The sequence below is a fragment of the Lepidochelys kempii genome, chromosome 3 (assembly GCF_965140265.1).
Source record: "Lepidochelys kempii isolate rLepKem1 chromosome 3, rLepKem1.hap2, whole genome shotgun sequence".
NCBI classification, from domain to species: domain Eukaryota; kingdom Metazoa; phylum Chordata; order Testudines; family Cheloniidae; genus Lepidochelys; species Lepidochelys kempii.
In genome coordinates this window covers 59,808,831-59,822,387 of record NC_133258.1, presented here as the reverse complement: position 1 = coordinate 59,822,387, position 13,557 = coordinate 59,808,831, and the positions used below count along the sequence as shown (strand labels likewise).

The following is a 13,557-nucleotide window of genomic DNA, read 5'->3' as shown; positions in this document are numbered from 1 at the left end:
ATAAGCCTATCATTTTCCTTTAAAATGCTTGCTCTCGTTGGTACTTAGTGATATGTCACACAACCATATAAAACAAGGTTTTCCCCCGTTTTTAGAGGAACACTGCCAATATTCCAGATGTAACCACGTTGCACAACAAAATACAGCTTGAAATTAACATGTATTATCTCTTAGTGCTACAGTTTCCGTACGATACAGGCAGGCTTCTTATGAATTGTCTCTACTTAAATTTGAAACCCAATCCGTCAAATTAGCATCTTCAGGCTTTGACTGTTTGTTTATTCAGGCTTTTGCTTTTTCATACACTCTGCAGTCTGTTTCACGTCTTATTGGTAAATTACTGTTCAAATGTTTTGTGAACTTACAAATCCACTTCATTAACATAGTTACACCAATGATGACTAAAAACATAGTGGACAAATATTTGAAACCTGTTATCTGACCACTTAGATGATGAACATTTTTAATAACCACACTCACAACTATCTAAAAAGAAAAGGAATACTTGTGGCACCTTAGAGACTAACAAATGGTGCCACAAGTACTCCTTTTCTTTTTGCCAATACAGACCAACATGGCTGCTACTCTGAAAACTATCTAAAAGTCTGTGCTAATCTATCCACCTTGGGCACCAGTAATACACCCATCTCTATTAGTAGCTCAACTCTGAATTTGTACTTCTCCATCACTTGGCACATGTCACTGAAAAAAGCAAGTTGAGCAAAAAAATTTTAAACTATACTTTTGTGGTTTTAAAATAGAAAACTTTGAAATACAATCTGTATTCAATATATACAAAAACTGAGAAAACTTATATCTAAAAAGGGACACTGTCAATCATATATTTCATTGTAAAACTTTACCCTGTTGTTGTTACAAGTCACCCATAACATTACTACAACAAATGTTAAACACATCCCTCCCCTCCCCCCGTTTTTCAATTTATTTTGTGTAGGGATACTAATCAGTTTCACTATTTTGCATACCTTCCCAAGAACTGCAAGCACATTGTGACAACAGCAGCAGAACTGAAACTGAGGCCTTGTCTACACTATCAGGGTAAGTCGACCTAAGTTACGCTACTCTAGCTATGTGAATTATGTAGCTGGAATCGACGTAGCTTAGGTCAATTTACTGCAGTGTCTACTCCGCGCTGCATCAACGGGAGATGCTCTCCCATTGACTTACCTTACTCTTCTTGTTACGGTGGAGTACCGGAGTTGACTGGAGAGCGCTCTGCACTTGATTTAGCAGGTCTTCACTAGACCAGCTAAATCAAAACAGATAGCAAAGCTGGTGTGTGCACAAAGGAAAGGGGAGATGAAGGATAGGCCCTAACTTCAGTGGCACTGCTCTCAAGCTCACCCTAAAGATATTTTTAAACAAACAAATGAGAAAAAAATGTTTTCAATTTTTACATTTTTTAAAATTTCAGGACATTCCATTTCAAAAATCATACTATTTGATAAAGTTTTTTGTGTAAGTTTCAAAAAACAATGCAAGTTGATTGTCCCTTTAAGGGTGTGTTTTCACAATTAAAATGCAGTACAGAACTGAGCACTAATATACCTTTTCATTAACTGCCAAATTCTGTTTTTAAGATTTATATTAAAATTTGATTATACACACATTCAGCAGCAATTCAGCCAATTTTCCCCCACCCCCCAAAGCGAAAGTTAACTTTTTAGCAATACTGACTCCTTTACTAACATTCATTCTACACTTCAATCGGAATCCAACTCCATATCTAACAGTTATTCTAATTAATTTAAGTAATATTTTTAAAATTGCCCCCTCATTTTTCCATTATATTGACCACTGCTGGTAGTTCTACTGGGAACCAGATTCTTCACTTCCTGTCCTGAATTGCTCACACAGGTGTTAAACAGAAGTAGCTATATTTCAGCAATAGGCAAAGATTTTTATACACACTTTTATATAGGATAACCTCAATTTTTTCTTTCTGTGACTGAAAACCAATTGCATGACAAAACAACAAGCACTGTTTGCTTAAAACGAATACCCAGAAGGTACCAGAATAAGCACACAAGAAAGTAGTTGACCTTACACACCAGTGATGACATCCAAAACTGATTCCTGCTAAATATGGACAACCAGCAGTAAGAAGCTTTTGAGGCAAAAAATTCAGCATCCTGGGGCCCCCGCCTATGATGGCAAAAATGCAAACATTCCCCTCAGGTAAAAATAGACCGTGAAAAAGCAACAGTATTAGCAGCTCTATTTCTTCCTCTCACAGACACTGCTTCAAAGATATTGATCTTTTAAAAAATCAGGCTGTAATATGTTGAATTTGTAAAGTGCTAAGGAATCCCTTCGGTGAAAGGCTCCCCATCTGTGTAAGTTACTACTAGAACCCTGCATAGATACAAAACTTGTATCCACATCCAATCCGCGATCCACAAACATGATCTGTGGATATAAAGCAGATATCTGCAGATTTATGGGGCTCTAGATATAAAATTTGGATCCGCATCGGTCTGTAATCCTCAAACATGGCCTGCAGATATACGCAGATTTCCACGGCTCTAGTTATTACATCATCCTACCACTTATCCATACTGAATTAAAACGTAACCACTTTTAACCTCGCTTCTGATTTCCTTCATTCTCCCACCAAGTGCTCTGTCCAACTTAACCCTAGCACATGGTGAAAGTTCTACAAACTGCAACATATAGTGTTGCAGTTTCTAACATTGTTATCAGAGGTCTGAGGTAAACACTCATGTGTGAAGTGATCTGTGAACTATCAGCTTACTACATCAAGGCACTGTACTGAATTAACTAACAAATTAACTAATTAAACCAACTGAAAAATAAAACTGGCCTGGTTGCACTGAAGGACAGATGGTATCCCATCACAATGATTGTATCCAGATACACGAACAAGCAGGTATATACAACACATAGTAAAAAAAATGTACATGGTTACGTTTTGTTAAAGAACCTACTTTACACACATTTTATAAAACTGTACAAAAGTCTGATCTGCAATTTTCACCTGGATTAGCATGCTACAGTACTTTCGGGAAAATACTGCCAATCTCTACAACAGCAGTTCCCAGCCAATGGGAGCTGTGGAGACAGCACTCAGGGCAAGGGCAGTGCGCAGAGACCCCCCTGGCTGCCCCTGCGCCTAGGAGCCGGATACTCCGGTCACTTCTGGGAGCTGCGCGGAGTCAGGGCAAGTAGGGAGCCTGTCTTAGCCCTGCTGCACGGCCGACTGGACTTTTAGCTGCCTATTAAAATCTCCTGGATTGGTTTCAGTAGCCATCAGAAGATCGATTCTGATTCCAGGAGACTCCCGGCCAAAAGGCAACCCTACCAAAAGGCAATAATTCACCTTTGCTAAATTGATCCGATTTTGTTAGTCATGAAAAACAGAGCAAAATATTTTCCATTTCATTGAAATCTACTTAAGTACACTGCACAATTGAACTGCTTTGTGAAAGAAGCTGTAGTCCAGCCTCCTTTACACCAAGCCTCTTTCCACTTTATAACCACACACACCACCACATTACTTGAGTGCCTACCCAGAGCTTTCTGGTGACTGATATAAAGGTCTAACGACAATATTTTAAGACATGACAAATCCAGTCACTAATGACTAGAAGAACGCCTTCTCTGCCTAGCTGCATGTACGTATTACCTTGTTGCAGGAAGGGGGTAAATCCTCTGTGGATAGGCAAGAAACCTACCCCTTCACCATAAGCTACTCAGGGCACGTCTACACTGAAAGCGGATGTGTGACTGTAGCCTGTGTAGAATACCTGAACTAGCTTTAATCTAGTTTGCTCCAGCACCGTAATGGAGGGTGAAGCCTGGGCTGTAGTACCGTAATAGTACAGCATGCACTCCAGCAAGCCAGCTGAGTACAACACAGGGAGCCTGGGTACATACTTGGAGGTAACTGGCCGATAAAGTTAGAGAGTTTAAGGCCAGAACTGTTTATCCAGTCTGACCTTCTACATACCACAGATTACCAACACCACCCAGCGCACATTAAACCCAACAACTGAAACGAGACCAAAGTATTAGAGCCTACAGGAGACTAGACTATTGTGTTACAGGCAGAGAATGGGAGAGACCAAAGTTCACCAGCTGCAGAGGCCCCTGCAATGGCAAGGAAATGATTAAGTGAGAGATAGCCAGACAATCCTGGCAAGTAATCTGCACCCACACATTAGAGAGAAAGATGGGGAAATAAAACCCTGTCTTGCCAATCTGACCTTGGGGGAAATTTCTTCTTCATCCCTCAGTTAGACTCTGAGCAAGTGAGCAAGAATCAGCCAGCCAACCACCTTAGAAAGAGAATGCTTGGTGCCATTTCAGAGCCTTGGCCCACTGCATCCAAAGTTTATCTCCAACCATGGCCATCCCTGATGCTCCAGAGGAAGGAAATATTTTAAAAACCGAGAATACCTGGGGGAAAATACATTCCTGACTGCAGCAGGTGGCCAGCTGAAGCCCTGAAGCATGAGCTTTTATGAGCATAAATGGGAAGTGAGCTCCAGGGCTGTTGGGCCCTGCTCCCTACCATCACAAGCTACCCCATCTTACAATTACACTCAGATGTTTGTCCAGTTCTTGCTGAAAAATAATTAAGTTATTTGCCCCCTGCAACTCCTATTGGAAGGCTGTTCCAGACCCTCACCTCTCTGATGGTTAGAAACCTTCTATGTTCCAGCCAGAATTTATTCATGGTCAGTTTATATCCATAGTTTTTGTGCCAGCGTTGTCCTTTAGCTTACATAGCTCTTCACACTCCCTGGTATTTACCCCCCTTCTTGTATTTCTAAAGAGCAATCATATCCCCTCTCTGCCATCTTTTTGCTAGACTAAACAAGTCAAGCTCTTCCAGTCTCCTTTCAAGACAGGCCCTTCATTTCCTTGATCATCCTAGTATCTCTTCTCTGCACCTGTACCAGTCTGAATTCATCTTTCCTCAACATGCATGACCAGACCTGTACACACTATTCCAAATGAGGTCTTTGCAGTGCCTTTTATAAGGACATTAATACCTCTCTCCCTCTCTCTCTATTTGAAATGCCTCGCCTGGGATCCCACAATCGCATTTGCCTTTTTTATAGCCGCATCACACTGGCCCATAGTCATCCTGTGACTGACCCACACACCCAGGTCTCTTTCCTCCTCTGTCTCTTCCAGCTCATAAGCCCCCAGCTTACAGCAGAAATTCTTATTATTAGATCCTAAGCGCATGACCTTGCACTTTGCAGTATTTAATTCATCCCATTTTCATCCCACTTCTGTCACCCTTCAAGGGCATCCAGATCTTCCGGTCTCAAATTCCAGTCGTTCTCTGTATGGATGATGCCTACCAACTTGGTATCATCAAAAATAATTTCATTAAAACACTCCTACTTTTTGTATCAAGGTCTTTCATAAGAATATTGAATAAGATTGGTCCCAAGACTAATCCTTGAGGAATGCCACTAGTAACTTCCCTCAAGTCCTATAATTCACCTTTCAGCAAAACCCAGAGCCTTCTGCCCTTTAGCCAGTTCCTTATCCACTTTACAGTTCTTGTATTGATCCCCATCTTTCTAATGTAAGTAATAATTTCCCATGTGGTACCATGTCAAATACTTGATTGAAGTTCAAGTGTATTAAATCCACTGCACTTCCCTTATGTAAAAAATCAGGAGAACATCAGGTTAGTCTAGCATGATCTGCCTTTGCTAAACCCATGTTGCATCATCATTCACTTCCATGGATTTAATTATTCTTTCCTTCACAATTTGTTCTAAAGTTTTGCATACTATTGAGGTCAGACTAGCAGGTCTGTAATTGCCCGCATCACTTTTTTGCCCTTTCTCAAATATAGGTATGATGTTAGCTATCCGTCAGTCATGTGGTACTACTGCAAATAGAGTTATTAAAAATCCTTGCTGCTGGACTAGCAGTCTCATGTGCCAGTTCTTTCAGTATTCTGGATAGAAATTATTCCCTAACCATCCCCACTCCCGCTAATTTGACCATATCGAGCTCTTTAATTTTTTCTTCCACCACAGATGGACTAATTTCCATTTCTAGACACTCATTTCCATCGGAGGTACTGCCCTCATCCATATTATCATCCTTATTGAAAACTGAGACAAAGTATTCATTTAGGTTTTAAGCCACACCTAGATTATCTTTAATCTCCTTCCCACCCACTTTGCATAATGGCCCAACCTCATCCTTCCTTATTCTCTTTTTATTTATAGAACTGAAAAACCCTTGTTCTTTATTTTAATTTCCTGTTAAGAGCTAATTCAGCTTGACTTCTATCATATCCCACTTTATTCTTACATTTTTTTAATTAAGAAAATAACTTTCTTGCTGATTGAGCCTTTTTCCATTTCCTACTGGCTCTTTGCTTACTCCTTACAATAACCTTGTTGAGGTGGTTATTCATCTGGCTGTGGTTAGAGCCTTTCCTTACAAGTTTTTTTCCCTCTTGCTTGGAATGCAAATTTCAGGTGGTTTTTGTATAGTTGATATGAAGAAATTCCAAGCCTCCTCCACATTTAAGTCCTTGAGTTCTTCAGGTTGGTTGACGTCTTTAACTAAATCCCTTAATTTCGCAAAGTCTGCACTTTTGAAATAAAAAACAACAACCCTTGTTTTCATTATACTTCCATTTAATTTAAACCTAATTGACTCATGATCACTTGATCCAAGGTTATCTCCTATAACCAGCTCTGCTCTGATGTTCAGTGTTTACCAAAACTGAGTCTAAAATTGCATCACCTCTTATTGTGACAATTCTGTTGCCGCAGCTTAATTATTATTGGTACCCAATTTAGCTAGATTAAAGCTAGCCTGGATAGGTCTCCGCTTGCTACAATGACACCTCTGATTGCAACGTAGACATACTCAGGAGCAGAGTCACTCTGTGACTGATAGTCCAGCCTTCAGAAGGGAGTATACGGCACACAGCTCACTTCTCCCTACATGGGTGGCAATGGCAGATGCACCCACGCAGGGACACAGACCAAGGACCTGCAGGAGTTGGTCAAGAAATAACAATAGCTGAGCTGCTAATAGTGATAACAATAAAATTAAGTTCAGCATCCTCAAGGAAGGAAAGGTTCCAAAAACTAGTACAGAAACACTAAATTTTAGGAAGATTTCAGTAAAGTAAACTTACCCCAAAAGGGCCTAAAATCAAAATTAAAAGGAAATAAAATCCTTATATATGGAGGCTATGTAGGGAATAGTAGAAGATTATCAGAAGACATACATGTCTCTGAACAAAAAGAAACGCAGAATGACAAAACCAATATATTGGCCCATATTGCCAATACAGTTAACTTGAACAACCGCTCAAGCTTTGCCAATCAGATTAAAATTCTCAAGGATTTCTAAATCTAATCCTAATGAAGCCAATACAAGGAACATAAATTACCGCAACATTAAGAAGGAAATTGGGGGAAAGGGGTGCTAAGATTTTAATATAGATAACAAAAAGCAACTATAGCAGAAGAAGAAAGCCTATGAATTGGTCACTGAATCTGCTGGATCACCATATCTTTTAAAAAAGTAGCAGTTAAGAAAAATGAGGATATTTGTTTTGTCAGCGATGATTTAGTTGCATCAGTCTTCCCCATGGAGAATGCTGGTGACACAACACCAGAATCAGCACACACATAAGCTTGACTGGTCTTGTTCACATTGAGGACAAAATTGCGTTTAACTTCATGGTAAGTGGTGTTGGTCAATACGTGTTTCTGGGGGCAGGGATCAGCATTCACGTCACATTCCCCCTCAGTACCCGGCCTGAGCCGGGGAAGATAATGATCCAATCAGTGGACTAAATTCAGTGATGAATCCTGGTCACGTGCCACTTGAGGCACGTGGCACATATGCTAAGACCACCACTTTTTTCTAACATGACATATTTGCCCAATATAGACATAGGCCAGGAGTGGACAAATGTTTCTCAAAGAATTAGAATCTCTCTCCCTGATTTCTTTTTCAGAGGTGCCCCTTAACTGTCCACATATATTTGTATTCTAAATGTAATACTCTTCTATTGTAAAGAAAGTATATGTAATTTCCGCATCCAACACATCCGATTGCCCAGCCATTGCTTATCTTCAGATAACTTAATGGAGGAACTAATTTGTTTATTTTCTTTTTAAAGAAATGCCCATCAATTTCTGTGGGCACTGGACAAAATATATAAACAACTGAAACAATTCAACACCTAAGTCTCCCCAAATCCACACACACCAGCTCTGACACACTAAGTGCAGAAGCAGATTCCACTGCCAAGATTTCCCAAGTGAGGAAATCCTACCTGCAGTCCCCAACCATTCAAACAAGGGGACTACAGTATAACCATATCTATGCATAGTGACAGGTTTCAGAGTAGCAGCCGTGTTAGTCTGTATCCGCAAAAAGAACAGGAGTACTTGTGGCACCTTAGAGACTAACAAATTTATTTGAGCCTAAGTTTTTGTGGGCTACAGCCCACTTCATCAGATGCATAGAATGGAACATATAGTAAGAAGATATATATACATACAGTTCAGCAGTTTCTCATTGGAGTCTCTCTCCTCTGCCATGTACATTGGCCAAACCTGACAGTCTCTACAAAAAAGAATAAATGAACACAAATCTGACATCAGGAATCATAACATTCAAAAACCAGTAGGAGAATGCTTCAACCTCTCTGGTCACTCAGTAACAGACTTAAAGGTGGCAATTTTGCAACAGAAAAGCTTCAAAACCAGACTCAAATGAGAAACTGAACTGGAATTAATTTGCAAACTAGATACCATTAACTTGGGCTTGAATAGAGACTGGGAGTGGCTGGGTCATTACACAAATTGAATCTATTTCCCCATGTTAAGTATCCTCACACCTTTTTGTCAACTGTCTGAAATGGGCCATCTTGATTGTCACTACAAAAGTCCTCCTTGTCTCCCGCCCCGCTGATAATAGCTCATCTTAATTAATTAGCCTCTTAGAGTTGGTATGGCAAGGTCCACCTTTTAATGTTCTCTGTATGTATATATATCTTCTTACTATATGTTCCATTCTATGCATCTGATGAAGTGGGCTGTAGGCCACGAAAGCTTATGTTCAAATAAATTTGTTAGTCTCTAAGGTGCCACAAGTACTCCTGTTCGTTTTGCATATCTATGTAGCTATGAGAGTATGGATGAGAAGTAATTTTTCAAATAATCAGGAAACAAGCCCTTTAGTGCTTTACAGATCAGTGTCAACATCTTTATTTGCACCTGAAAATAAAATAGGCACCAGTGCAGTTTTTCAAGAGACTGATGCAGTACATTCTCCTTCAGGTACATGAAACCATAGCGTGGGAAGATGTTATATTATATGCCAGCTTTAGGTTCTTAGGAGCCTTGAAGAGTCACCTGTAGAAAGCACCCAGTAATTCATGGGAAAGGTCACAATGATGTAGCAAAGTCCACACACAAGGAAAAACAAACAAATAAAATCATAAGCACCTTGCCAGACTCAGATAAAAATGGTGGTTTAAAATATCTGGAAATCAACAAGGAACAGGTGAGCCAAAAAAACCTCCCAAGTTATCAGTTTCAAAAAAATTACTGAAGAGAAAAATTTTCAGTAACTGGTGCTAACACCATCCATCATATTCTCTATGTGCTTCCCTCAACTCATTTGCATTATCCACACTGACCTTCAGCCAGCTAATTTTCATTCATGTCTCTATCTTGGTGAACCACTAAAGCAAAAACCTTCATAATCTGAGTTTGATACAAGACAGACCTACATGTCATCTGAGTACCAAATGCATCACAGCCCAAATTGTCTCACTATCTTCCTCGGAATATATGTTGAATAGAATCAGTGACAGAATAAAAATCTGTGACACCGTACAGCACAGAACTTTTAGGGCCCACAACCCATTGCCCAACACCACTTTCTGGGATCTCTGTCAGAGGACACATGGAACTACCGAAGGGAACTGGTATTTAATTAATAGTAAATAAGTAAATAAATAAATAATAAATATACCTATTCAAGCAAGGGCACACGACCAAATCAACTAAACCTAGTGGTCAACAGTATCACAGGCTACTGACAGTCCTCAAATAAACAGTATGGACATTTAACCTCTGTCCACTGCAAGGAGATCAGACATCAAAAAGGTTATTGCAATTTCTGTCCTATACCCAGGTTGAAAGCCAGAGTGGGAAGTATCAAGCAAATCAGAGGTCTCCAGATACTAGCAATGTTTCTTGTCACAGCCTAAAGAGAAAGTTTAAGAAAGGGACATAAACTGGTGAAATAATCAGCATCCAGAGATTATCAGGACTGATTCAATGACTGTTCCCTTGAAAGAAGAGCAATGCCCTCCTGTAAAGATACATTAATGATCTCAACTAGAGCTAGCCTGAACTTGACAAAAAACTAAACTTTGGCCAAAAAACAAAACAAAAAAAGTTTTTAAAAAAATGTTCACAATTATTAGTTATTCTAACCAGCTCTGATCTCATACACCACAGTAACCCCCAGCTGATTATTCTACTCATGAAAAGGCATGGGTCCAATACACAGGTTGCAGACCAAAGCTTCCCATCACATTTAGACCACCCAAAATTGAAAGAAAACTACCATCTCTAAATATATAGAACTGGCTCTGAAAAACCAAGGTATGAAGTCCGAATCCAATCAATTAAATCTTGTTCACAAAATTAGAAAAGTTTATACCTGAATCCCGCCAAACAAATACAGCCCAGATTCACCACACTGTCAACCATGAAAAAATAATTCTGCTGTCTGGGATTTAACTAAGCTTTTTTATACTCCCTTATATTAAGAAACAAGACACTTAAGATCCAATATATTGATGGCAGAAGACAAAAGTTGATCATAATGTCCTAAGCTATCCTGAAAGAGGGACACTGGCCAGAATATATTCACCAGCACATAATTCTCCATGGGAGGACTGATGGAATACATACTCTATTCTGATGGCAGAAAAGAGAAGTAGTAATGTCAAAGTACAGATGGAGGCTGGACAAAAATCACTTACAGCACCTCAGTCTCTAGGATATCCAAAATATGACCATTTTATGTGCAAAATCTGCCTGGGTCAGAAGTGTTTGAGCCAAGCCAGAACAGTTGACATCTGCATGTCTGTTGAAGCATAATAAGGCTGGGCATCTCCACAGCAACAAGCTAGAAAAAACCCTCTATCCATACAGACAGGGTTTTGGCCTGAGCATGGGGAGATGACTAGGTGACCTCTCTAGGTCACTTCCAGCACTACATTTCTATGATTCTATAGCTTTCAGCAGAGGCGTAATCCTGTCTCACTGAAACAGAAACGGAACTACAGACCAGCACAATTTCCATATTAGCCACATCCTGACCACAGCTAAACTCCCATCCATGGGTCCCTTCCTGCCCTACTTGCACATAGTGGACAGTAACTTGTTTTTCTGTTTAATTCAAGATCACTTTTTGGGATACTAGTTTTGTGTAGATTAGTAGGGCAGGGCAGCAAACCAGTGTTTGAGGTGCCAAATGATCTCACTGCGGAGCTACAAATCCCCACTTTCCCTTTTTCTAGGTGAGTGGGGGAGATGAAAACATTTTCTACTCCGTGACACAAAACATGTAGAGCTAACCCTGCCTTAAGAGCATTCAGGACCTGCCATCCTATTTTAGTCACAGATTCTCTTTTAAGCCACAGGCAAGTCATTGTGCCTCTGTTTCACATTTTTAGTAATATTTGTGTGCCTCAAAGAGTGCTGTAAGGTGTAGCTAATTTGTTTAGTAGACACCATTGTGACGCTCTGTACCTTGCGGAAAACACCCTGTACCCCCATGTTCATCCTTATATGATTGTGTGGTATCCAATGCAAAGTTTATTATGCCGGGTGTCTTTGGAAGGCTCATGATGCACTTGGTATTGCTGTTATAGTAATGTTATAAGTTGTAATTCCATGTATATAGTTATGAGGCTGAAAATGTGTCCTCATGACTTAAAACAAACCCAGGCAAAAATTCTCCAGGAGCAGGGGCCCAGGCAAAACTCTCCAAGACCAGAGGGGTAGTTCACACCTCATCAGGGCACGTATGGAACAAACCCAGCCCAGCCTCACAGGAACAAAGGACACTGGCCTAGGGAGCAGCAAAGGATCTGTTGGACCTTTGAAAGAGTCACCCCCTTTCCCTTGGTCAGTTTGGGACTATGATGAGGTAATGCTCACCTGACTCTGAAGTGGGGAGGGGCAAAACCAAGAGGGAAGAAAGAACATGATAAAAGGGAGAAACATTTGCTATGCACTCTCTCTTCCACCTCCATCTATAGACACCACCACCAAGCGACTTAAGCACTGATCAAAGAGGACAGCCTGGCTGAAGGGCAACGAGCCAGCCTATGGTGAGAAGCATCTAAGTTTGTAAGGGCACTGAAAGTGTTAAGATCAGCTTAGAATGCATTTTGCTTTTATTTCATTTGACCAAATCTAACTCGTTGTGCTTTGATTTATAATCACTTAAAATCTATCTTTTATACTTAATATATTTGTTTGGTTATTCTACCTGAAGCAATGCATTTGGTTTGAAGTGTTTCAGAGATCCCCCTTGGGATAACAAGCCTGGTATATCAATTTCTTTGTTAAACTGATGAACGCATACAAGCTTGCAACGTCCAGCGGGCATAACTGGGTTGTGTCTGGGACAGGGGAACAGGGAACCGTGGCCAATGGGAGCTTCAGGGGAGGTACCTGGAGGAGCGGCCAGGGCAACACACAGACCCCTGTGCTCCGCTTCCCCCAGGTCCCAGACGCTTCCTGAAGCAGAGCGGGGGCAGGGCAGGAGCCGCTCTAGGTAAATGCTGGGGTGGGCCACGGGGAGCTGGTGGGCCACAGAAAAGAACCCCGGGGTCCGCATGTGGCCTGCAGGCCGCATATTTGAGACCTGTGCTAGAGGCTGTGCGTGAACAGCCCGGGAGTGGGGGCTCTCACAGCGGAGCAGGGTAAGGCTGGGTCCCCGAGTCGAGGATTGGAGTGACCTAGCAGATCAGCGGTCCAGATAACACCAGGGGAATGTCACAACTATTAAACAAAAATCAGTAATTTCCAACAGTTACCACACAGCATTATCAAAACCGTAGTTTTTTCTTTTAAAAATGAAACCTGCTTGAAGTGACCTGAGTCTAAGGACCAATAAAAATCAATTGCTTAAGCAAAGGAGTGGAACAAAATCATACTCAGAAAGTTTGGAACAACACAGTCTCTTAAAACAGGATGTTTACTAAGTATTGTCTTGATGCAAGTTGCATGAAAATTGAAATACGAATTAACTAGGATAAGCATATGATAGTTGTTGGTAACAGCTTACTTTTCAATAACTATCACTGCAGTATTGCTCAACCCAAGTCTTCAAGAATCATGAGTTAAGTCCCGCACAAACATGAGCTAGCTTAAAAATGGTTAGATTTTAAAAATAAACACATTTTGGGCTCTTTATTTCCTTTCTGCGCTTTGAGTCTTTAGGGTTAATGTTTTCAAACTTTTGCCACAACCA

General features: G+C 40.6%; 1 protein-coding gene across 4 annotated transcripts in view; it reads right to left on the bottom strand.

The window, feature by feature from the left end:
- The window catches only part of MYO6 (myosin VI), a 179,684-nt gene that overhangs the window by 136,230 nt on the left and 29,897 nt on the right, over nucleotides 1–13,557 (bottom strand). The window lies entirely within an intron of this gene.